Source organism: Panthera leo, chromosome B2 (genome assembly GCF_018350215.1).
Source record: "Panthera leo isolate Ple1 chromosome B2, P.leo_Ple1_pat1.1, whole genome shotgun sequence".
Taxonomy (NCBI): domain Eukaryota; kingdom Metazoa; phylum Chordata; class Mammalia; order Carnivora; family Felidae; genus Panthera; species Panthera leo.
The window spans coordinates 32,999,207-33,021,754 of record NC_056683.1 but is presented as its reverse complement, the minus strand read 5'-3'; the positions used below and the strand labels follow the sequence as shown (position 1 = coordinate 33,021,754).

The window sequence follows — 22,548 nt, the reverse complement described above, 5'->3', positions numbered from 1 at the left end:
GACAGAGATGTTCCCCAGAGACATATCAAGAGTAACAGGCTTTGAAATGAGCCAAATGGCTTGATGAGTGTGTCTCACAACGGGAAAACCAGAGAGAGGCTTGAACTTGTAGTAACTGACGCTCAGGCAAGATTCCAGGCAGTAACTAACCAGTGTCTGCCTGAGCTCCATGGGGGACGCCAGGCACATCATAAAGACCGTTCTATACAGCCCACAGCTGGGGCGGGGTCTAACTTCTCACAGCTCAAAGTGTGGTCCACGGGCCAGAAGCATTGGCATCACCTGAGAGTTTGTGAGAAATGCAGAATCTTGGGCCCATCAGACCTCCTGACCCTGAATCTTTTAACAAAGTTCCCAGGAGACTCCAGAGCACATCAAGGTTGGAGAAGCTCTGGTCCAATTAGCACTTAGCCCCGGAGACCCTTGGGAATTACCTGCTTCTAAGAGAACATTAATGGGCAATAGGCAGGAGGACCTCATAAAACAAGCAGGGGGAATGCAGAACTGGGCAGAAGGAGTTAAACTCCACTAATGAGCTGGCTCTGAGCTGCTGTCTAAAGGAAGGGGGGTGGGCATAGGCCAATAAGATGCAGAAGTTAAGTTGGGGTCCTTGACTTGGGATCCATCACTGAGGTCATGGCTCACTTTGCCACTAACTGGAGGGCTGTGGTGAGTCCCAAAGGAGCTCAGATGAAAAGGCATTTTGGAAACTGTGAAACGCTAAACAGAGTGAGTCACCGTCGCTGCGTCCTGGTGTCCTCAGGAGACCCCACAAAAGCCTGGCTTACCTGTTTCCTTTCCATCACCCAAAATGGTGAAAGCTGATCTCAGGCTACAAGAAATTGGACAAACCAAAGTCTCATGAGGATGTCATTTATTTTCTGATAATGTTTTAATGCATCTGCCAGGATTTGAAGAAGGGAATGGATACCAGGTACAGTCAGGTGGGGGTGGTCCAAGGCTCCCCAAATCTCACATCCACCTACCTGCCAGGGAGCAGCGGCCTCCCACCCTGACTGCACATAAGAATCAGTGCTGTCCGGGGGCACCTGGGTGGCTCAGTCAGTTACGTGTCTGACTTCGGCTCAGGTCATGATCTCACCGTTTGTGAGTTCGAGCCCCGCGACGGGCTCAGTGCTGACAGGGCAGAGCCTGGAGCCTGCTTCAGATTCTGTATCTCTCTCTCTCTGCCCCTCCCTTGCTTGTGCTCTGTCTCTCTCTCTCAAAAATAAACAAACATTTAAAAATAATCTTTAGATGGGAATGCAAACTGATGCAGCCACTCTGGAAAACAGTATGGAGGTTCCTCAAAAAACTAAAAATAGAACTACCCTATGACCCAGCAATTTCACCACTAGGCATTTATCCACGGGATACAGGTGTGCTGTTTGGAAGGGACACATGCACCCCCATGTTTACAGCAGCACTTTCAACAATAGGCAAAGTATGGAAAGAGCCCAAATGTCCATCGACGGATGAATGGATAAAGAAGATATGGTGTGTATATAAGTATATATATATTTGGGGCGCCTGCGTGGCTCAGTCGGTTAAGCGGCCGACTTCGGCTCAGGTCATGATCTCGCGGTCCGTGAGTTCGAGCCCCGCATCGGGCTCTGTGCTGACAGCTCAGAGCCTGGAGCCTGTTTCAGATTCTGTGTCTCCCTCCCTCTGACCCTCCCCCATTCATGCTCTGTCTCTCTCTGTCTCAAAAATAAATAAACGTTAAAAAAAATTTTTTTTTTTGGGGCGCCTGGGTGGCTCCGTCGGTTAAGCGTCCGACTTCAGCTCAGGTCACGATCTCGCGGTCCGTGAGTTCGAGCCCCGCGTCAGGCTCTGGGCTGATGGCTCAGAGCCTGGAGCCTGCTTCCGATTCTGTGTCTCCCTCTCTCTCTGCCCCTCCCCCATTCATGCTCTGTCTCTCTCTGTCCCAAAAATAAATAAACGTTAAAAAAAAAAATTTAAAAAAAAAAAAAAAAAAAAAATTTTTTTTTAAAAGTATATATATATATATATATATATATATATATACACATACATATTGGAGTATTACTCGGCAATCAAAAAGAATGAAATCTTGCCATTTGCAACTACGTGGATGGAACTGGAGGGTATTATGCTAAGTGAAATTAGTCAGTCAGGGAAAGACAAATATCATGACTTCACTGATATGAGGAATTTAAGGTACAAAACAGGTGAACATAAGGGAAAGGAAGAAAAAATAATATAAAAACAGGGAGGGGGACAAAAACATAAGAGACTCTTAAATATGGAGAACAAACAGGGTTATTAGAGGGGTTGTGGGAGGGGGGGATGGGCTAAATGGGTAAGGGGCACTAAGGAATCTACTCCTGAAATCATTGTTGCACTATATGCTAACTAACTTGCATGTAAATTAAAAAAATAAATAAAGGGGCACCTGGGTGGCTCAGTCGGTTGAGCGTCCGACTTCGCCTCAGGTCATGATCTCGCGTTTCATGAGTTCGAGCCCCACATCGGGCTCTGTACTGACAGCTCAGAGCCTGGAGCCTACTTCGGATTCTGTGTCTCCCTCTCTCTGCCCCCTCCCCTGCTTGTGCTCTGTCTCAAAAATAAATAAACATGAAAAAAAAAAACTATTAGTCTCTATTTAAAAAATAACATAAATAAATAAATAAATAAATAAGTAAATAAAAATGAAAAAAACAATCTTTAGAAAAGAAAAAAGAATCCGTGCTGTCTGGACCACCACAATGGCTAAAATTAAAGGACAGACGATATCAAGTGTTGGCAAGGACGCAGAGCAACCAGAACTGGCAAATGCAGCTGGTGGGGGTCGAAAATGGCCACTTTGGGAAACTGTTTGCCAGTGCCCTCCGCAGTTCACCACATCGCGTGCCTCAGACCAACGCTTCCGCTTTTGGGTACCCAGGCAACAGTGATGAGCGCACGCGGCCACCAAAGACACGTGCGTGAATACCCATGGGGGTGGTACTCACATTAGCCCCAAACCACCCCATGTCCATCAACAGCGGAAAGACTAAATAAATTGTGCTACCCTGCCCAGAGCCCTGCTTCAGGACAAAGGTCCCCTCCCCTGCTGCGGGGAGTATTTATTGCTGAACTCTCAGTCCCTCCCCAAGAACTGCCCTCCACCTACAGACCCTTCCCGGCGGGCACTCACAGCCAATAACGAACTGGTTGCCACCAGGCCTGGATCCCTCGCCTGAATGCAGGACACCTGTGACATGCCACCACAGCCTCAGAGCCCTCCCCCCCGCCCCCGCCCCCCCCCCCCCCCGGGGATCAAGGGAGGCCTGAGTTCAGCCTCTCCCTCTCTGCCCAGTCCCTCTTACCAGGGGGTGTTCCTGAGAACACTTCCCAGTGACCGTCCACAGATCATTTTAGTCTGTTTCCCCAGAACCCCAACCTGGCCAGTGGGTGCCAACAGTGGTTCTAGGAAGCAGCCCCTGAACGCGGGGGTGGGGAGCTGGGTCCCCACCGGTGGCTGGCAGTGAGGACCAGGGCTGGGCAGGCAGAGAGCTGGCAGCAATGAAGCTGCTCACAGTTTCCCGGGCTGGCAGTGGAAGGGAGCACGCTGCCGGGGCAATACCTCTGGAGTGTGAGAGGCTGGGGGAGCAGTAATTCATTATAAAGCCCACGGAACGGGGCGGCTGTTCCTGGGGGCTCTCGTGCCCTGGAGAAAGACAGTGAAGAGCTGAGAGCGAGTAATCACTAATTCAAGGCCCAGGGTGAAAGCCGAGGGCCTCCTTAGCTGCATATAAATTCTCCCCCGCAGCTGGAGGGGAGGGACTAGCTGAGGAATAGAGATACAGCTTAATTATAAGGGGAGCAGAATGTCAGAGAAGGTTGAATTCTCAGCCCACGATGAGTCTGTGGCACCAAGGTCAGGCCTGGCTTGGGAAACAGCAGGACTTGGACGTGAGCCCTCAGGGCCTTCACGCTGAGGACCACGCTGCGGATCCCCCCTCAGATCTGCCCCCAAACGCCCCGGCCACCAGACCGGTGACTGGAGAAGGCACACCTCAGCCCGGCTGCAGGATGGAGCCACCACGCCCGGGAGGAAGCCAGGAGAGCACGCGGGGTGCCATCTGAGGGCTGGATCAAGGGGTGAGGTGGGCCACGGGGCTGGATAAGGGAGAGCGAATCCCACATATAAGGGTTACGGGGAGAAGGCAACGGCCACGGTGTTGAGAATCAGAAAGGCCGGGGCAGCCGTGTCAGAGGGCGGAAGAGGGGGCCAAAGCCTGAGGCAAGTGGGCACGTTCGGTGGACACGCCAGTCAGGCCAGAAAACCACCAGGTGTCTACCTCCTGCAGGACTGACGGACCCTCGCTTTGCCAAGGCCATAAGGAAAGCGGTGCTGGGAGGGGTCCCGGCAGCCTGACAAGCTCAGGGCTGAGTGTCCTCTGGAGACCCGACTACAGCTGTTGTTACGGGACTAGGCGCCCCGACAGCGATGAGATGATAGGATCCCCAGATAAAAGGCCAGGGGGCAGTGCGGGGTCGTCAACAGTGAGGCGGGTGCGGTCACCACAACCGCCAGCAAGGTCGGAGCGGCAGCGGGGACAGTCTGGCCCGGAGAGCTTTGGAAGTGGCTCATGGTGGCCCCAGGGCCAGGCCGCCCGGGCAGCCAACAAGGACGCTGCCCCTTCTATACAATCAAAAGAAACCAAGGCCTGAAGATCAACAGAAGTCGTGATCCTCTGCCCAATTTCCAGACCCGAGCAAAGTTTCGGATCCAAGTGACGGAAGCAGAGACCAGGTCCCCAGGAGGACGGGCCCGGTAACCCCAGACCAAATGTATGTGGTGCTAATTTTACCAATCCCTCCCCAGAGGGACTTACGCAGTCATTTATTCGGCTAAGCAGCCGTAGAGAAGGAGGAACACCCAGGCCTTTCAAGGACTGTTAGATACAGGGTCCAGATAGATATAGGTCCCAGGGACCCAAACAGTCATCATGGCCCCCTGTTCAGGGGGAACATATGGAGGCCGGATGACAAATGCATTCCCACCCAGTGTCACTCCGTATGACCTTGGGGCGGTCACCTCCCCCGTCTGGGCCCTGCTGTCCACGCTGCAGGTGAAGGGCCGTACAGGCCACGAGGCTGGAAGAGCAGGGTGTAGACTCACATCCCGGTGTCCACCCCTGGAGGAAGGCCCTTGGAGTCCACCAGGCCCCGCTCAAATCTCAAGTCACCCTTGGGCCCGCGTTCTCATTTCTCATTTTCTGCAAAAGCGCGGATGGTGGCACCTACTTCACACAGCGGCTGTGAGAACCGCCACGGAGACCAATGTTTCATAACACCTACCGCTTCCTCACTCCCAGCTGATGCCTGTGCTGTCGTCGGGAGGTAATGGGAGCGAGCAGTCTGCAGGCAGCACCCCCGCACTCGCTCGGCCCCCACCCCACCCAGCCCAGGCTCTGCCTCCCTCGCACCGGGCCCCAGCCCCTGCCCTCCTGGCTCTCCAGCTGCAATGATCCCCCTCTACCGTGGGCTCAGGGTTTCCCTCCATACAGAATCTCTCCCATAAAGGGGGGAACAAGGTGCTGTTTCTCTCATTTAAAAAAAAAGGGGGGAGGCACCTGGGTGGCTCAGTCAGTTGAGCGTCCGACTTCGGCTCAGGTCATGATCTCAATGGTTCATGGGTTCGAGCCCCGCGTCGGGCTCTGTGCTGACAGCTCAGAGCCTGGAACCTGCTTCGGATTCTGTGTCTCCCTCTCTCTTTATCCCTCCCCCACTTGTGCTCTGTCTCTCTCTCTCAAAAAGAAATACAACATCAAAAAAAATTACAAAAAATAAAACAATAAAACAAAAAAAGTTCCCCCCAGAGCTGCACACCATCCTCAATGTCTGCCCTGTGAGCCTGCTCCTTTGGGTCACGGAGGACGCTCCTGGGAAGGCCGTCTGGACGCCCCTTTGCCACTCCTTCCCCAACCCTCCAGTCAGGCTCTGGCCTTCACTGGCCATCACTGGCTCCCACAGTGCCAGAGCCCCAGCCCCCCCCCCCAAACCCCCTCCCACAGCCACATGACTGCCACCCCATGAGCCCTCACATCTGTGGCCGTCCTGCTTCTGACATCACACTCCTACTTCAATCTTTCCTTGGCTCTCCGACTTCTATGTGCCCTCACACCCAGGACTCAGCCCTGCGGCCTCTTCTCTTCCTTGGGTGCACCCATTCTCCAAGTGATCTCCTCCAGGCCCGTGGCTTTAAATGTCCCCCTCTTATATTTCTAGCCCCAACTCTGGCACTGAACTCCAGTCTCATATATCCAGCCACCTCCTCAACATCCTATTTGGATATCTAACAGGTTGACCTGTCCCCAATGAAACTCTTTTTTTTTTTTTAATTTTTTTTAGAGAGAGAGCATGCACAAGCAGGGAAGGCAGCAGAGGGGGAGAGACAGAGAGAGAGAGAGAGACAGAGAGAGAGAGAGAGAGAGAGAGAGAGAGAGAGAGAGAGAGAGAGAGAGAATCCCAAGCAGGCTCCATGCTCGGCGTGGAGCCCAATGCAGGGCTTGATCCCAGGACTCTACGACCATGACCTGAGCCAAAATCAAGAGTCAGACACTCAGCGGCCTGAGCCACAGGCACCACCCCAATGGAACTATTGATTGCTCTGGGACCAGCTCCAAGCCTGGCCATCTCCATCCCAGAAAATGACACCACTGTTCGCCCAAATGCTCAAACCAACGATGTAGATTCCTCTCCTCCTCTCACCCCCACATCCCACTGCCTCTCCCTTCAAAACATATGTAGAACCCAGCTACTCAGAGCCCCCTCTGCCACAGACGGTGTGTCAGCACCATCACCTCTTGCCTGCAGGACCGTGTGGCCCCCTCACAGGTCCCCCTTCCACCTCTGCTCCCTACCATCTGTTTGCCAGATGCTTCTCCTTTTAAATCACAAATATAACTTTGACATGTCACACCCCTGCTGAAGCCCTCCAGTGACTCGCCGTCTCCCTGAGAAAGATCCCAGGGCTTGCCCCGCCTGCAGGTGGAACATGCAGGACCCCAACCTGTTTGCTGACCCTCACCCCCGGCCACTCCCCCGGCCCCTTCTCCCCTCCAGGCACTTTGTCTTTTCTGTGTCCCTCACACACATCAGGCTCTTTCCTGCCCCAGGGCCTTTGAATGTGCCACTCCCCCGTGCTGGGATGCTCTTCCCCTGGTGTGTCCACAGGCCCAGTTCCCTGCCTTGGCAGGCCTCTAATTCATGTCTCTGACCTCCAACCCATCTAAAACAGCCAGCCCAGCCCTGTCACTCCCTGGTCCCTTACTTCCGTGTTATTTTTCCTTTGTAACACTCATCACTCCCCGATGTTACTTTCTTAATTAACAGACTTTCTTTTTAGAACAGTTTTAGGTTCACAGCAAAACTGAGTAGAAAATACAGAGGATTCCCACATACCCCACTTACCCCTGCCTCCAGTTTCCCCTGCCATCAACATCCCATCAATGTGCCACATTTGTTAAATCAATGGACCAACACTGACACATCAATACCAAGCATGGTCCATAGATTACACGAGCATTCACGCTTGGCATTGTACATTCTAGAGATGTTGACAAACGTATAATGACGTGTGCCCACCACTACAGAATCGTTTCATTGCCCTGAAAGTCACCTATTCATTCACCCATCCACCCCTCTCACCCTCCCTCCCTTTCCCCAAAGCCTTGGCAACCAATCATGGTCTTTTAATGGTCTCTGTGAGCTCTGTCTTTTCCAGAATGTCATATAATTGGAGTCCTAAAGTATGTAGCCTTTTCTGACTGGCTTCTCTCACTTATTAATGTCTTTCAGGTTCCTCCATGTCTTTCATGGGCTTGATAGCTCACTTCTTTTCAGTCCTGATTAGTATTCCATTGTCTGGGCATATCAGCTTATTTCCACATTCACCTCTTATAGGACATCTTGGTTACTTCTAAGTTTTGACAAGTGTCATTCAAAATAAACAATAGGTTGGGGCGGCTGGGTGGCTCAGCCAGTTAAGCATCTGACTTTGGCTCAGGTCATGATTTCATGGTTCGTGGGTTCCAGCCCTGTGTTAGGCTCTGTGCTGACAGCTCAGAGCCTGGAGCCTGTTTCGGATTCTGTGTCTCCCTCTGTCTCTGCCCTTCCCCCATCCACACTCTGTCTCTCTCTCCTTCAAAAATAAACAAACATTAAAAAAAAAAATAGTAGGTTAAAGGCACGGATGAGTCCTGCGTAAAGGAGACTCTTTACCTCGGGTGTACCTGGTTTTTCCCAAATTTGACCATTGACAATGCATCCAATGCATTGTACAATGCAACCATCCACCCCCTGGGGCCACAGGAACTCATCCCAGGAGGAGGAGCTTCTCCTGGAAGGAAGAGAGGCTGAGAGCAATAAAGCAGAGCTGGGGGGCACTGAAGTAAAGGGAATGCTTGAGGCTGGGAGGTTTGGGGGATGTGGCCGGGCAGGGACTCCAAGAGCAGTAATAGGAACTAAACTGGGGACCTGACTCTGGTGCCCCACAGCCGCACAGCAGCTGGGGGCCCCCAGGCAGCCACCTCCCCTCTCTGCCTCTCAGTATCCCTGAGAAATGAAGGGATCGGGCAAGGCTGGTCCTTATAGCCCAAGGCCCTACTGCCCAAAGCTTCTGAGGCTATGGGTGGGTTCTTTGGTGGGTTTCTAGAATTCATAAAGCATAAAGCCTCTAACACCCAGACTGAGACTCTAATGGCCATTCCTCATTAAATGGACCGGCAGAGAAAAGACAACTCACAGAAATGGGAAAAACATGTTGGCAAATCATATATCTGCTATGTGTCTAGTATCTAGAATATATCAAGAACTCTAAAACTCATCAATGAAAAAACAAAGTACCCAATGGCAAAATGGGAAAGGATATGAGAAGACCTCTCCCCAAAGAAGATATACAAAAGGCCAATGAGCACATGAAAAGATGCTCAATATCAATAATCATTAGGAAAATGCCCATCGAGACCTCAATAAGATGCCACTTCACACCCGCTAGGGTGGCCATGACCAAAAAGACGGATGATAAAAAGCGCTGGTGAGGATGAGGAGGAACTGGAACTTTCACACACTGCTGGTGGAAACGTAAACCGGCACAGTCTGAGAAACAGCCTGGTAGTTTCCTCAGAAACTTAAAGGTCGATTTATCGTGTGACCCCGGGTACATATCCAAGAAAAACGAAAGCATATGTCCACACAAAAACTTATACGTAAATGCTCACAGAAGCATTACTCATTACAACCAAAAGTCCATTACAACCAAAAGCCATTACAACTCAAATGTCCATTAACGCACCAACGGATTGATGGATTAAAGTCCGTTAATTTATCAATAAAACGTGTGTATCCACGCGATGGAATATTACTCAGTCATAAGAAGGAATGAAGCAGCTCTGTACTATGACGCGGGTGACCCTGAACCACATTACGCTACATGAAAGCAGCCAATCAGAAAAGTCTTGTAGCGGTCCACTTACCAGGGGCGCCTGGGTGGCTCAGTTGGTTGAGCGTCTGACTTTGGCACAGGTCATGATCTCACAGTTCGTGAGCTCTGGGGGCTCTGTCAACCTGTCAGCACAGAGCCTGCTTTGGATCCTCTGTCCCTCTCTCTCTGCCCCTCCCCTGCTTATACTCTGCTCTCTCAAAACATAAATAAAAATATAAAAAAAAAAAAAAAAACAAAGGAGTCCACTTACTGGATATCCAAGAAAATTAAGTTTATAGGGACAGGGAGGAGACTGGTGGCTGCCAGGAGCTTGAGGGAGGGGAACTGAGGGAATTGGCTCGAGGGTATGGGGTTCCTTTCTGGAGTGATGGAAAATGTTCTGGAATTAGATAGTGGTGACGTGGCACAACTTTGTGAATGTGCTAAAAGCCACGGGATTATACATTTTAAAAGGGATAAAATTGTATAGATATAGAATTATATCTCAATTTAAAAAATATATATCTATACCCCACAGCTCTTCAAAGAAATGGCTGATTGCAGCTCTGCGGAGACTAGAACATCTTCATTGCAGAAAGCAAGGACACTTGTAAACACAGTGTGTTTTGTGTGAAAAGGATGCCAGAGGCATCCCACAGGCCAAAGATGGGACAACTTAGGCATTATGCTGAGACTGTGTCTTCCTCTCTTTCTGTGTCTTCCTCTCTTTCTGCCCCTTCCCTGCTTGCACTCTCTCTCTCTCTCTTTTTCAAGAGTGAACAAACATTAAAAAAAGAAAAAAAAAAAAAAAAGAAGAATGCTCCGAGTGGCATTTTTCACCATAGCCACATATCGGAAACAACCCGGATGCGTGTAAACACTAGCCTGGAGAATTAAATCACGGTCTGTTCACATATTGGAACACTATACAACAAAGAAAAATGAAATAATTACTACTACAAAGAACACTCTAGATGCATGGTAAAAAGAAAATGCTAATTGAAAAAAAACAGCCATGAAAGGATAATAGTTCCGTTAATTAAAATTCACTTTTGTTATTTTTAATTTTTTAACGTTTATTTATTTTTGAGAGAGACTACAAGTGGGGGAGGGGCAGAGAGAGAGGGAGACAGAAGATCCAAAGTGCGCTTCCCGCTGACAGCAGATAACCCGATGCAGGGCTTGAACTCACGAACCGTGAGACCATGACCTGAGCGAAAATCAAGAGTTGAACACTTAACCAACTAAGCCATCCAGATGCCCCTCCGTTAATTAAAATTCAAAAAGAGACATCACTATTTGGTTTTGGATGCATACTTACATGGTAAAAACAAAAACCAAGCAGCTAGTAACACTAACTATTTAGAACGGTGGTCCTTCTGGGAGAGGGGCCCAGTGGGGGACAAGGGTGCGAGGGGGGTCTCTTAGAAATATAGCAATTTTTTTTGACCTACATGGTAGTGACAAGGATGTTGGCTTTGTATTAAAATTTTTTTAATCTTTATTTATTTTTGAGAGAGAGAGACGGCGTGTGAGTAGGGGAGGAGCAGAGAGAGAGGGAGACACAGAATCTGAAGCAGGCTCCAGGTTCTGAGCTGTCAGCACAGAGTCCGACGCGGGGCTTGAACCCACGAACCGTGAGATCATGACCTGAGCCGAAGTCAAACACTCAACCAACTGAGCCACCCAGGCGCCCCGGCTTTGTATTGATCTGTTAAAATGTATAACCTATTTTATACACTTTTATATTTTAAAATGGGAAAAATACTCACTGGTCTCCTTTGGAGGTTGCCAGAACACGAACTCGTTGACTTTATAACTGATCAACAAAGGGAAAGAATCAAGCCTTTATCCTGCTAAACACACTATATTTCAGAAGAACGAAATAAACGAAGAGGCAAAGTTCTTTACAGAAGTCTAGCTTATGCAAACAAAATGATCAAATTAGAAAATCACCATCTGGTGAGGAGGAAAATGTGACAGAAATCAGACGTTAACTTGCAGTAAAGGTGGGGTGGCCACGGCTCTGGGGGCTCTCACCTCCCCTGCACCCCTCCAGCTGCTGTGGGGGGCACCTCACCTGCCTGCAGACCATAGCTCTCCAGCCATGCAGGCCATGCTGGGAGCAGAGAAACGGCTCCACTGGCTACACCAACTGGGTGACAGGCTAATTTGCATGTGCTTTGCAGGCTATTTCATGTCCAGAATTTGCACAAATATGCCTGGAGCTCTGCCAAGGGGGCCACAGGCCCCTCCTTGGCGCAGCCCTGGGAGGGAGCCTCTAGGCCTGAGGCTTGGGACAGAGCCTGGCCTCTAGTGCCCAGCTCAGCTGAACAATGTTGCAGAGCGGCTTGGGGATGGGGTAGAAAAAGGGTCCTAGGGGGAGCAGGGGTCTCAAGGATCTGGAGCTGAGGCAGGTTGGGGCACCCAGCCCCATCTTACTGCCTCACAGACCCGCATCACCAAGGCAGCGTGGGGGGCTCTCCACCCTTAACATCCCTCAGGCATTGACTCAGTTTCTCCCTATTGGGCTCGCCTTGACCCTGTGTGGGGCGGTGGTAAGGCGTAAAGAAGCCTGCTGTGATTTGTCGCCCCACCCCCAGTCCTGTCCAGGGGCACCCAGGCCAAGCCAGCTTTGCAGCTTACCAGGCCAGCTGGTATGAGGGGGAGGGGCCCCCAATGCCCAGGCCAGCTGGGACTGGCCCAAGGGCCCACCCGGCCAGTCGGGACGGTGACAAAGGGGCTGGGAGGCAATGCAGGGCAGATGCAGGAACCCTAGGCCCTGTAGGGTCAGGGAGACCTCCCATCAGAAGTGCCCGTCTGGGGCCCGGCCAAGTGGGGCAGGTGAGATGGCAGCTGGTCACCCAACACTTGGGGAGCAGGCAAGGGGAACAGCCTGGTGTCCGATGGAGCTCCTGATAGAGGTGACACCAGATATCCCGCTGTGGGTGGAGCTGGGGGAGGGGAGGTGGGAGTGAGAGTCGCGTTCAGACCCTGTTGGAGTCCCAGCTCTATCACGCATTCACTAGGGACCCTGGCCCGAAGCCTGAGGCCCCTCTGCAGCCTCAGCTTGCCCATCTGAAATGGGTGCTGTGACCCTGTAGTGTGTGAATGCACACGAAGAGCCTAGCACAGTGCCCAGCACACAGGAAGTGCTCAACGGGCACCGCGTGTTGTCCATGTTGTCATTGCAGAGGCTGGGGCTCAGGGCTCCTCGGGGGTCAGCAGGGTGCGGACAACAGGAGAGGGGGTTCGCTTGTCACTGAATGGCCAGCAGCCGGTTCAGTAGGGCACACGGCACTGGATACCTGCTCGCTGAACGAAAGTGTAAGAGGACAACTAGGAACCAGCAGCCACTAAGACGTTAACCAGCCAGTCAGAGGGTCCCCTGGAACAATCTGAGCTCCAATCCCAGGTCTGTCCCTTCTTGGCTGTGCCACCCCAGGCAAGTCATTCCACGATCCCACCCCAGGACCTCGACTTCCTCATCTATCAAACAGGAATAATGGTCACTAATAGATCCCTCCCTCACAGCTGATGGCTGGACTGGGAGCAGCAAATGGGTATGAAAACGGAGGAGGTGTGCACGATGCCCTAGACCGCTGTCCCCCTTCGGGGAGTTGCCGGGGCTTCTGGGTGAGCCGCCTCCTCACCCGAGATGCCCAAGAGGTCATGCCCTCCCCCGGAGACCAGCCAATGACTGCCCGGTAGGGGGTACACAGTGGCCTGGCTCCTTGCTTGCCTCAAGGCAGGACGACCCCACCCCTGGCACTTGCTGCACCCCTCTCGAGCACTCTGCAGGCTCCCTCCCGCCCTTCTGTGAGCTGCCTGCAATAAATCACTTGCCCAGGAATCCCTGTCTCCGATTATGCTTCCCTATGCTTCCCGCATCTGACCTAGGACAGGAAGTATTTTGTAAACTCTGAAGCATTCTTTTATTTTCCAGGAAATGCTGAAAAGAGAGGAGCTGACCAAGAATCATGTAAGGGGAAGAAGAGGTCTGCTCTGCGGGCAGTCATGCTGCCCTGCCCTCATGAGCTCCCAGGGAGGCAGGGGAGACAGACAGGAAACCAACAACATTGTAACATCAGGGATGGGTAAGTGCTATGAAGGAAACTAAAGCAGGGGGCAGAGGGTGGAGAACAATGGCAGCTACTTTAGGTTAGATGCTCTGGGAAGGCCTCTCTGAGGAGGTGATGAGGGCAGAGATGTGAAACATCAGAAGCCATGCTGACCTCTGCAGCCAGGCACAGGGAACAGCAGTGCAAAGGCCCTGAGGCAGGAGGATATCTGATACATCCAAAACCGGCAGGGAGCCCAGTGAGGTAGGAGTGAGTGGCATGAGATGAGGTCAGCAGTACTGAGCAGCAAGCCATGCAGGGCCTTGTAGACTGTTATAGGACTTTTTATAGGACTTTGGGTTTTATTCCAAATAAGAGGGAGTCATTGAAGTTTTGAGCAGAGGAGGGACATGATCTGACTGAGGTTTTGAAAGGGTCTCTTTGGCTGCTAGGGCAAGGAGAGAGGCAAGGGAGACCAGGCAGAGGCTGCTGCAATAATCCGGGAAAGCCACAGTGGTGGTTCAGAAGGGAGGGCGGCAATGGACAACATGGTGAGAAGTGGTCAGACTCTGGGCGTCATGAAGGTAGAGTCAGGAGGGCTTACTGAACAGAGCATGAAGGGGAGTCAGAAGACAGATAAATCCAACTACCCAATTTACAGAGGGGACAGAGGAACATGTTAATCCACACCACGGAGATACAACCAACAAAATCCGGCTGCGGGAAATTCCAGGGGACAAATAACCTGGTTTCTCCTACAGATAAATTGCCAAGGATGGAGGAAAAGATGGAGAGGGAACCTATGGACTAAAAGAGACTGAGACAGGGGTGCCTGGATGGCCCAGCCAGCCAAGCATCTGACTCTTGATTTCGGCTCAGGTCATGATCTCACGGTTCATGAGTTTGAGCCCTACATTGGGCTCTGTGCTCACAGTGCAGAACCTGCTTGAGATTCTCTCTCTCTCGTTCTCTCTCTGCCCCTCCCCGACTCTCTCTCTAAACAATAAATAAACATTTTTTAAAAGGGAAAAAAAGAGACTAACACATCAACCAATAACAATATGTAAATCTTATTTGGATCTTGAGTCAAATAAGCCATAAAAAGAAAAAGAAAGAAAGAAAGAAAGAAAGAAAGAAAGAAAGAAAGAAAGAAAGAAAGAAAAGAAAGAAAGGAAGGAAGGAAAAGAAAGAAAGAAAGAAAGAGGAAGAAGGAAAGAAAGAAAGAAAGAAAGAAAGGAAGGAAGGAAGGGAAAGAAAGAAAGAAAGAAAGAAAGAGAAAGAAGAAAGAAAGAAAGAAAGAAAGAAAGAAAGGGAAAAAAGAAAGAAAGAAAGGAAGAAAGAAAGAAATAAAGAAAGAAAGAGAAAGAAGAAAGAAAGAAAGAAAGAAAGAAAGAAAGAAAGGGAAAGAAAGAAAGAAAGAAAAAGAAAGGAGGAAAGAAAGAAAGAAAGGAAGGGAGGAAGAAAGAAAGAAAGGTCTGCAATAACTGGGAACATGAATACTCAATGGATATGTGACAATATAAAGGAAAGGAAAGTTTCTTCTTAGGTATAATAATGGTACTGTGCTTATGTTGAGAAAAGTCTTTATCACATAGAGATACATCTTGGTATATTTGTAATGAACTGATGCCTTGGAGTGATCCCACCCAGTTTGAATTACTAGGGGAAAAGGAGAATAGGGGGCAGAAATGAAACAAGACTGGCCATGAATTGATAGGAGTCGTAGCTGAGCAACGGGTACATGGTGGTTCGGGATACTATTCTCTCTACTTTTGTAAATGCTTATATTTTCCCATAATAAAAAGTTCAAAATGTAAAGAACAGAAGAGGAAACTGAGTCCCAAGGCAAGGTGTTGAATGGCCCAAGGCCCCTGCATGAGTTAGTATAAGGGCCAGGACCTCACCCTGTCGCCCACCCCCCCCCCCCGCCCCTGCCCCCAGCCCATGCTCCTGCCCTCCCTCAGCTGTCTCTCTTCTCCAGTGGTTGGTCAAGGTTGGACTGAGGCAGGCCAAGGGCAGGGTGGGTGGCCCTGGGAGGGCCCGGGTGGGACAGAAGGGAGCTGAGGGGCTCTGGGCCACCTGTCCCAGAAAGTCCAGTGAGGCCAATGGCTTCAAATATTTGGCATATTCCCCAGCAGCCTCATTTCCCACTTCCTCCCTCAGGTTCCTACACTGATTTCCTCCCCAGAGCCCCCTACAACCCACCTCTGCAGCCTATGCGCCTTTGTCCCTGCTGTCACTTTGCCTGGAAGGCACCTTCCACCTCTACCATCGTTTTCCTTCCGGATCTACCTCCCGCAGAAGACCTTCCATGGTCTTCGGGAGCATGCCTCTTCTTCACTCCCTAATGACAGGTGTCATGGCGTAGAGGTCAAGAGCAGAGCCTCTAGATCCAGACCGCATGGGTGTGAATCCTGCCTCAGCCGCTTACTCGCAGTGTGACCTCAGGCAAGTCACTTAACTTCAGTTTCCACATCTGTAAAATGGGTATAACCTTGTAAGGAAACTAAATGAGTTAAAAAATACGATTAAGAAAATAGTGCCTGGCACATGTCAGTGGACCTCAGGCCCCCTTGGGCCCCCTGGCACTGCTGTCCAGGGCCTGCCTCCCTCCTTCGTCTCCCTCACAGGAGACCTCAGTACCACGCACACGGTGGGTGCCCAACACCACTTTCATGGAGACTTGGCTTCTGTAATGCTTCTGCCTTCCTGACACCCAGACTTCCCTTAGCCCCTTGCCCATCCCACCAGGTTGCATCCACCCCAGGAAGGCAAGGAAGGAAAGGAGAAAGAGGGGTCCCAGGAGGCCAGGAGAAACTGGTCCCATGAGGGGCCCAGTTCAAAACCAGCCACAAACAAAAATTTAAACCCAAGTGGCAGCATCCGACTCAAACGCCGTCAAACTAAGGGGAAAGCAATTTAAACGCTCATTTTTTAAGATTTCTAAGAAAAACCCCAGATATCATCAAGTATAATTTTAATTATGTTTTTATGAGTAATGACATTTGCTGTCAGAAAAGGCAAACAGCACGGCATGGCTGAAACGAAAAGGAAACATTCCCCATCTTGCTTGGCACTGAGCCTCCTAATACCTGCCCCCAGAGGTAAGCTCCGATAACGACGGGGTACACAGCCTTCCAGACATTTCTGTGCAGTGTGGACACAGAGGTACACATGTATATATTTTTTTAACGGACTCATACTAAATATGCTATTCTACAAAGTCACTTGCCTCAACCTGCCATACCTGCTGACCATCTGTTCTTTCTGGTCCGCATCTCCAAGCCTCTAAAACAGTGGCTGGCACACAGGAGACACTCAGTGGAGACTCACTGACCAAATGGAGGAACTGAACAGCTGCCTAAAATCACACGGGCCGGAGAGGTCCTAACTACACCACCGGCCCTCCTGATGTGGCTCTGCCACACTGACCGTCTCCACCCAGCTGTCTTTGCACCCCACTAGGAGGGCACCTGGGGGAGAAACTGCCAGATCAAAGCTTTGATTACTATGGCCCACCTATTCTCCCCGGCTGAGGTGAGACTTCTGGTTTCCCACACTCTCTGCCACCTAAGAGCTTTATTATGATGAGGACTTTGATTTCTCGAATGCATTAACATTATTATAGTGACGCCACCCTTGACCATCGAATCTCCTTTTGTGCCTCCTGAATAAATGAGAGCACGGCCCGTGTTTCTGAGCGGCACCAGAGAACCAAACTCCACAAATGAGGAGTTATTCTCTCGGCAGTAAACAGTTTACGGACACAAAATTCGAAACCGTCTCGTTGATTTCGAAAAGAGGGATACTTTAATTTCCTTTTAACTGTCAGCTTCAAACAAGTAGCGATTGAGCCCTTCCACAGTACAAAAGAAGAGAAAATTAGGACCCCCCCCACACTTCACCTCTCTTTCTCTTTACCCCTCTCCATTCCCTGTGTAGGGTAGTCAGATGTAGCAACTAAAAATGCAGGACACCTACTTAAATTTGACTTCCAGATAAACAACAAATAAAATTCCTAGTGCAAGTGCATTCCACGCAATATTTAGGGCACGCTTGTACTAAACAAATTTGTGGTTTCTCTGAAGGTCAAATGTAACTGGGCATCCTGGATTTACTTTATCCAGTAAGCCTACTGCAGCACCCCCTGCCCCAGCATTTTAACATGAAGTGATTTTTAAACTTTATTTATTTTATTTTTTTAATGTTTATTTATTTACTTGGGGACAGCAGGGGAGAGGCAGAGAGAGAGGGAATCCCAAGCAGGACCCTGTCAGCGCAGAGCCCGGCAGGGGGCTCGATCTCATGAACTGTGAGATCATGACCTCAGCTGAAATCAAGAGTTGCAGCAAACTGACTGAGCCACCCAAGCGCCCCAATATCAAGTGACTTTTAAAGAGTACCTGAGGCCTCCTCTGCCCTCCCAGCCATCAGGCAGCCCACTGGCCCTGTCACCCAAGAGGTCTAGGGAGGCACCCCTCCACCACGCCCACAGGCATACTCCCCACCTCTCCCTCCCCCCCCAGCCAGATGGCCCCACCAACCTCCTTGGCGTTGGAGTCCCACCCCCTCAGAGCCAGGTTCCTGCTGGTCTTCTCCCCTTGTAGATTCCTTCCCCCCCCCATCCTTTCTGGTGGTAAACTCTGTCTCTGGTCCCAGCTGCCGGGGAGGGGGGGGGGGCGGTGATGCCAGCACGTGACCCTTGGCTAGCAGCCCCTCTTTGCTGCTGCTGCTGCTGCTGCTGCAGAACCACCTGCCTAAGGGCAAGCCCAGGGCCCCACCCAGAGCCTGATGGGTGCTGAGGTCTAGCTGCCTGATGGTCAAGTTCTGCTCGAAAGGGCTGCTCTAGCTCCAGAGTTCATGGTGGGTCCCTGAGGTTGTCTGTGGCCGCCTGCATCGGAGCTCCACTTCTCCCTCCACCCCATCCTGCCTGCTTCCTTCCCTGGTGTCTATGGGCAAGGCTCAACCCACCCCCCCCCCCCCCCCCCCCGCCACCTACACACTGATTCCCCTCACTTTCTACCCGGCCTGTCCTCAGTCCCCATCTCCCCCCACCCCTGCCCCAGTCTGCTGCCCCCCTGGCTGGAAACCAACCACAAAGTGCCTACATCAGGTGGGTCTGATGCTGGCTAATGGAGTTTGCTTGGCTTTCCAGTACATTCTACATTTTCCACAATAAACACATATTATTTTGGGAATAAGAAAATAAAAGCTTTTTTTTTTTTAATTTAAGAAAAATGTAAAACCAAACCAAGCACCCCTCCTCCACCTGGCACACCCACTCCTTCCCCACCACCCCCCAACCTGCCCCCTCATCCTGTTTCCCGGGGGGAGGCTTCCCCCAAATGGGTGAACTCCTCCACCCCAAGTGCTCTCCCCTGTCCCACCAGGTCCACAGGCCCTTTCACCTCTCCAGTGAAGGCTTTCTACCACCAGCTTATCCCTGCTGTGGGGCTATATGCAAATTTATGAGTGGTTTCCTCAACTCCTGTGGGGAAGAAAAATGCTGTATGTGTCCCGAGGTTGGTGACATGAGGGGCCACATTCACTCATTCCCTAAGGGAGCTAGGGCTATCTGGTGCCAGGCACTGGGGACACTGGGAACAGGACACAGACCCTGCCCTTGGACTTCACGGCCTTTGGGGTGGGAGAAGGCGGGGCAACAACCAAATGCCCCAGAGGGTGCTATGGGGGAGGGGGGCGCTGAGCAGCAGGCCCAGGTAGAGAAACTTCCGGGAGGAACAGAAGTCTCAGCCACCCCAGGGTGAGAAGAAATGTGTAGGGAAGAGGAGGGAGAGTGTTCTAGTGGGGGGAGGGGGGGGGGGGGGGAACAGCCTGTGCACAGGCCTGCAGGTGAGAGAAGCATGACTTATTTGAGGAACTGAGAGCAGTTCAGAGCAGCTGGAGGGCAGAGGGAGGGTGAAAAGAAAGAGGAAACAGGCTTGGGGAGGGCAACAGTGCCAGTTTTAGGAGATCGCCCTTTGTCCTCAGGACAATGGAGAGCCATTGAAGGACGCAGAGCAGGGTCAGCTGTGCATCCTACAAAGGTGACCCTCCTGCTGCTTGAGATTGGTTAGTATTCTCAGCAGCCGCCAACCCTCAGTCACACTTAACCTTGCACCTCCCACCCACAGCGCCTGAACTTTAGCCACTGAGGACCTGAAACCTGCATCTCCATGGAGACAGCAAGCCCCCAGCAGCCAGCTTCACAGCCCTCTTGCTCTTGCAGTAGAGAACACAGGTTAAGAGCATGGACTCTGGAGCCAAAGTTCAAATCCGAGCTCCTCCACTTTCAGACTGTGTGACCTTGGACAGATCACTTCTCTGTGCCTCAGTCTCCCCTTTTGTAAAATGGGGATAACAGCGTCCCTACTGCATTGGGCTTTTGTGAGGATTGAATGAGTTAATAGTTGGAATAGGACCTGGCACATGACGAATGCTGTGTGCTGGTAGTTTCTACTGTTATTACTGCACCCTCTTCTCGAGACCCCCCCCCCCCCCAGGGCCAACCCCTTCCAGGCACTAACACATCCCCCCCTCGCCTCTCCCTACCCCTGAAGCACCCCTCCATGCTTCCTTACCCTCTCCATTACTAGGAGCCAAGACAGCCAGGGAGGGGGAGCCTTGGGGTTCTAGAACAATCACTCTCTGACCTGCGTCTGGGCCCTCACCCCAGCTCCCTGGAGCCCAGTGGAGAGAGCACTGGACTTGGAGCCAGGAACTGAGTGCCATCCCTGGCTCTGCTGCTGACCTTCTCTGGGCCTCAGTCTCCCCCTCTGTAAGGCCAGGACAAGAACATCTTGCAGATGTCTTGGCTGTCAAAGGAGCAACAAGGGCCAGACAGAAACTCTGCACATGTCCATATCCGTCATAGACCTCAGAACCCCTGGCCTCTTCTTCTGGCCTGGGTTTCCTCCTCCACATGATGGAATCAGGAGATTTTCTCTGAGCTCGCCACGAGGACCCCAGAAGCTGAAGATGGCCTGGCTTGGGACTTCCCAAACTCCCTGAAGCTGACCAAGCTGACCAGAACTTTCCCAAAGGCTGAGACAGAGACAGAGACAGAGACCCCTGGTCTGAGCTGAGCATCCCAGGAAGAAAATGCCAACCCAGGGGCCTGAGGGAAGCCAGACTTCCACCAGGCCTTCTACCAAGCCTAGATTAGACCAGGGCACTCAAACCAGGGGCCCAAAAAGACCCTCTGAAGCCATCGGGACTGTGACGTTTATCTCCAAATGTCATCACTATCCATCAGCCGCAGGACCAGAAAGGGCCTAAATGGGACTGTCTGATTTTGGTGGCTCTTAGTCCTGGGGGATGGAAGGAAAGCCCCAGAGGAGGCTCACTCCCCAGCTTCAGGTTGCCAGCTATTTCCCATAGTCCACATTCATTCATTCACTCATTCTACAAACGTTTACTTGGTGCCAGGCTCTGGTCAGGTTCAGGGTCAATGGCAGAAGTGAATGGAACAGATTCCTACCCTGAAGGCACCTCTGGTCCAGAGGGCGACAGACAAGACATAAATAACTAAACCACAAGGCAGACTAGGTTGAAGAATGCAGGGCAGGAGGCAAGGATCTCACCTGGGGTATCACGAAGCTTCCTGGAGGGGGTGGTTTGTGAGTAGTGATTTGCATGTGATGGGAAGGTCAGGTGGGCCTTTGGAAGGCATAGAACTTCCAAAATCATTGACGGTTCTGTTTGCACCCCGGCTGTGCCAGAGCCAGGGCAATGTAGGTTATTTATGGTTGTGCCCAGAGAAAAGCGGCCACATGTGTCACTGCACGTGGGGTGCAGAGCTGGGCTGTGGGGGTAGGGGGCAGCCGGGGCTTGAAGCTGGGTCTGGCCAAGCTCTGGGGTTTGCCACTGTGCCCCTCACACCCTGATGACTCTTTAATCTTTTCCTGCCCTCCTAAGGCAAAAAATAAGAGGAAGAGGGTTCCAACCGGCAGCAAGTGGCCTGGGGGATAGGGAGGAGAGCAGTGTCAGAAAGACCATGGCTTCTGCTTATTTGCAGGCTACTTAGCATCACCTCCTTCTCTCCTCCCCACTTCCATCCCAGCTATGAGGGAAGGGGTAGACAGACAGAAGAAAATGTCTTTAATTGTAAACCAGACATGGCATAGGGCGCATCAACTGCTGTGTTTCTCCCAGCCCACTCTGATCCATAAATAGCTTACGCACCAAGCTGGCACAAGCCCACCCGCCCTGTTGGGACCACACCGCCCCAGGCCAGAGACTCGGAACCCCCGGGCCTGGGTCCCAGCTTCCCCAGGAACCTATTTCCTGCGTTTTCCCCAGGGTAAAGGCCTCCGCTGCTAGCTGCCTTTCCCAAGGGGCCGGGCGCAGGGGCATCCTGGCATTGCCTGGGTGATGCCCGCGAGCCCCGGTGCCTGCAAGGCAGCCCCGGCGCGCGCCCACCTCTCTCCAGTGCCCAATCCCCGAGGTATCAGCCTCTGCGCCCACCGCAGACCCGCATCCCTAACTGGCCTCCTCCCTCCGCACCCTCTCACCCAGGGCCAGACCCCCTACCTGGGGGCAGGAGGGCCCGGCACCATCGGCGGCGCCACGGGGCAGAGCGGGGCGTCTGGGGCCGGCCTCAAGCCCGGACGACTTCCCGGGGGAAGAGGAGGCTGCGCCGCCGCCGCCGCCGCCACCGCGTCTCTCCGGACCGCGCCGGGGCTGCGGGAAGGAGGAAGGTCAGAGCCGAGGAGGCGGGGGGAGGAAGGAGGAGGCGTGCACAGATGGGCGCAGATTAGAGAGGCATTTTTAGCGAGCCAATGGCAGCTCGGCGCAGGGCGGCGCGGTGCCTGCGCAGGTGCCGAGGAGGCAGCTCCCGGCTTAGCTGGCGCCCGCGGAGGGGGGACCTGCTCCCCCAGGTCCCCGGCCGGCGCCCGCCTCCAGGGGCTGCTCCCGGCTGGCGCCCGCCGGCCCCTCGTTCCCCCCGCCCCAGCCCCCCTGCAACGGCTCTCCGGAGCCGGGGGCGTCGCTCCCTTCCCCTCATTGCCCTTTCCACACCTTCTGGGACATTCTTCCGGCCCTGACCGTCCG

General features: G+C 52.1%; 1 protein-coding gene across 2 annotated transcripts in view; it reads right to left on the bottom strand.

The window, feature by feature from the left end:
- PACSIN1 (protein kinase C and casein kinase substrate in neurons 1) overlaps positions 1–22,171 on the bottom strand; it is a 55,474-nt gene extending 33,303 nt beyond the window's left edge. Inside the window, exon 1 of one of the 2 annotated variants that reach the window (XM_042938497.1) lies at positions 22,030–22,171. The gene's annotated coding sequence lies outside the window, so the exon portion shown is untranslated. Of the gene's footprint in view, positions 1–21,080; positions 21,102–22,029 lie in introns of those variants that run through there. The other variant, XM_042938498.1, reaches the window with a different exon arrangement.
- Between the last annotated feature and the right edge of the window lie 377 nt (positions 22,172–22,548).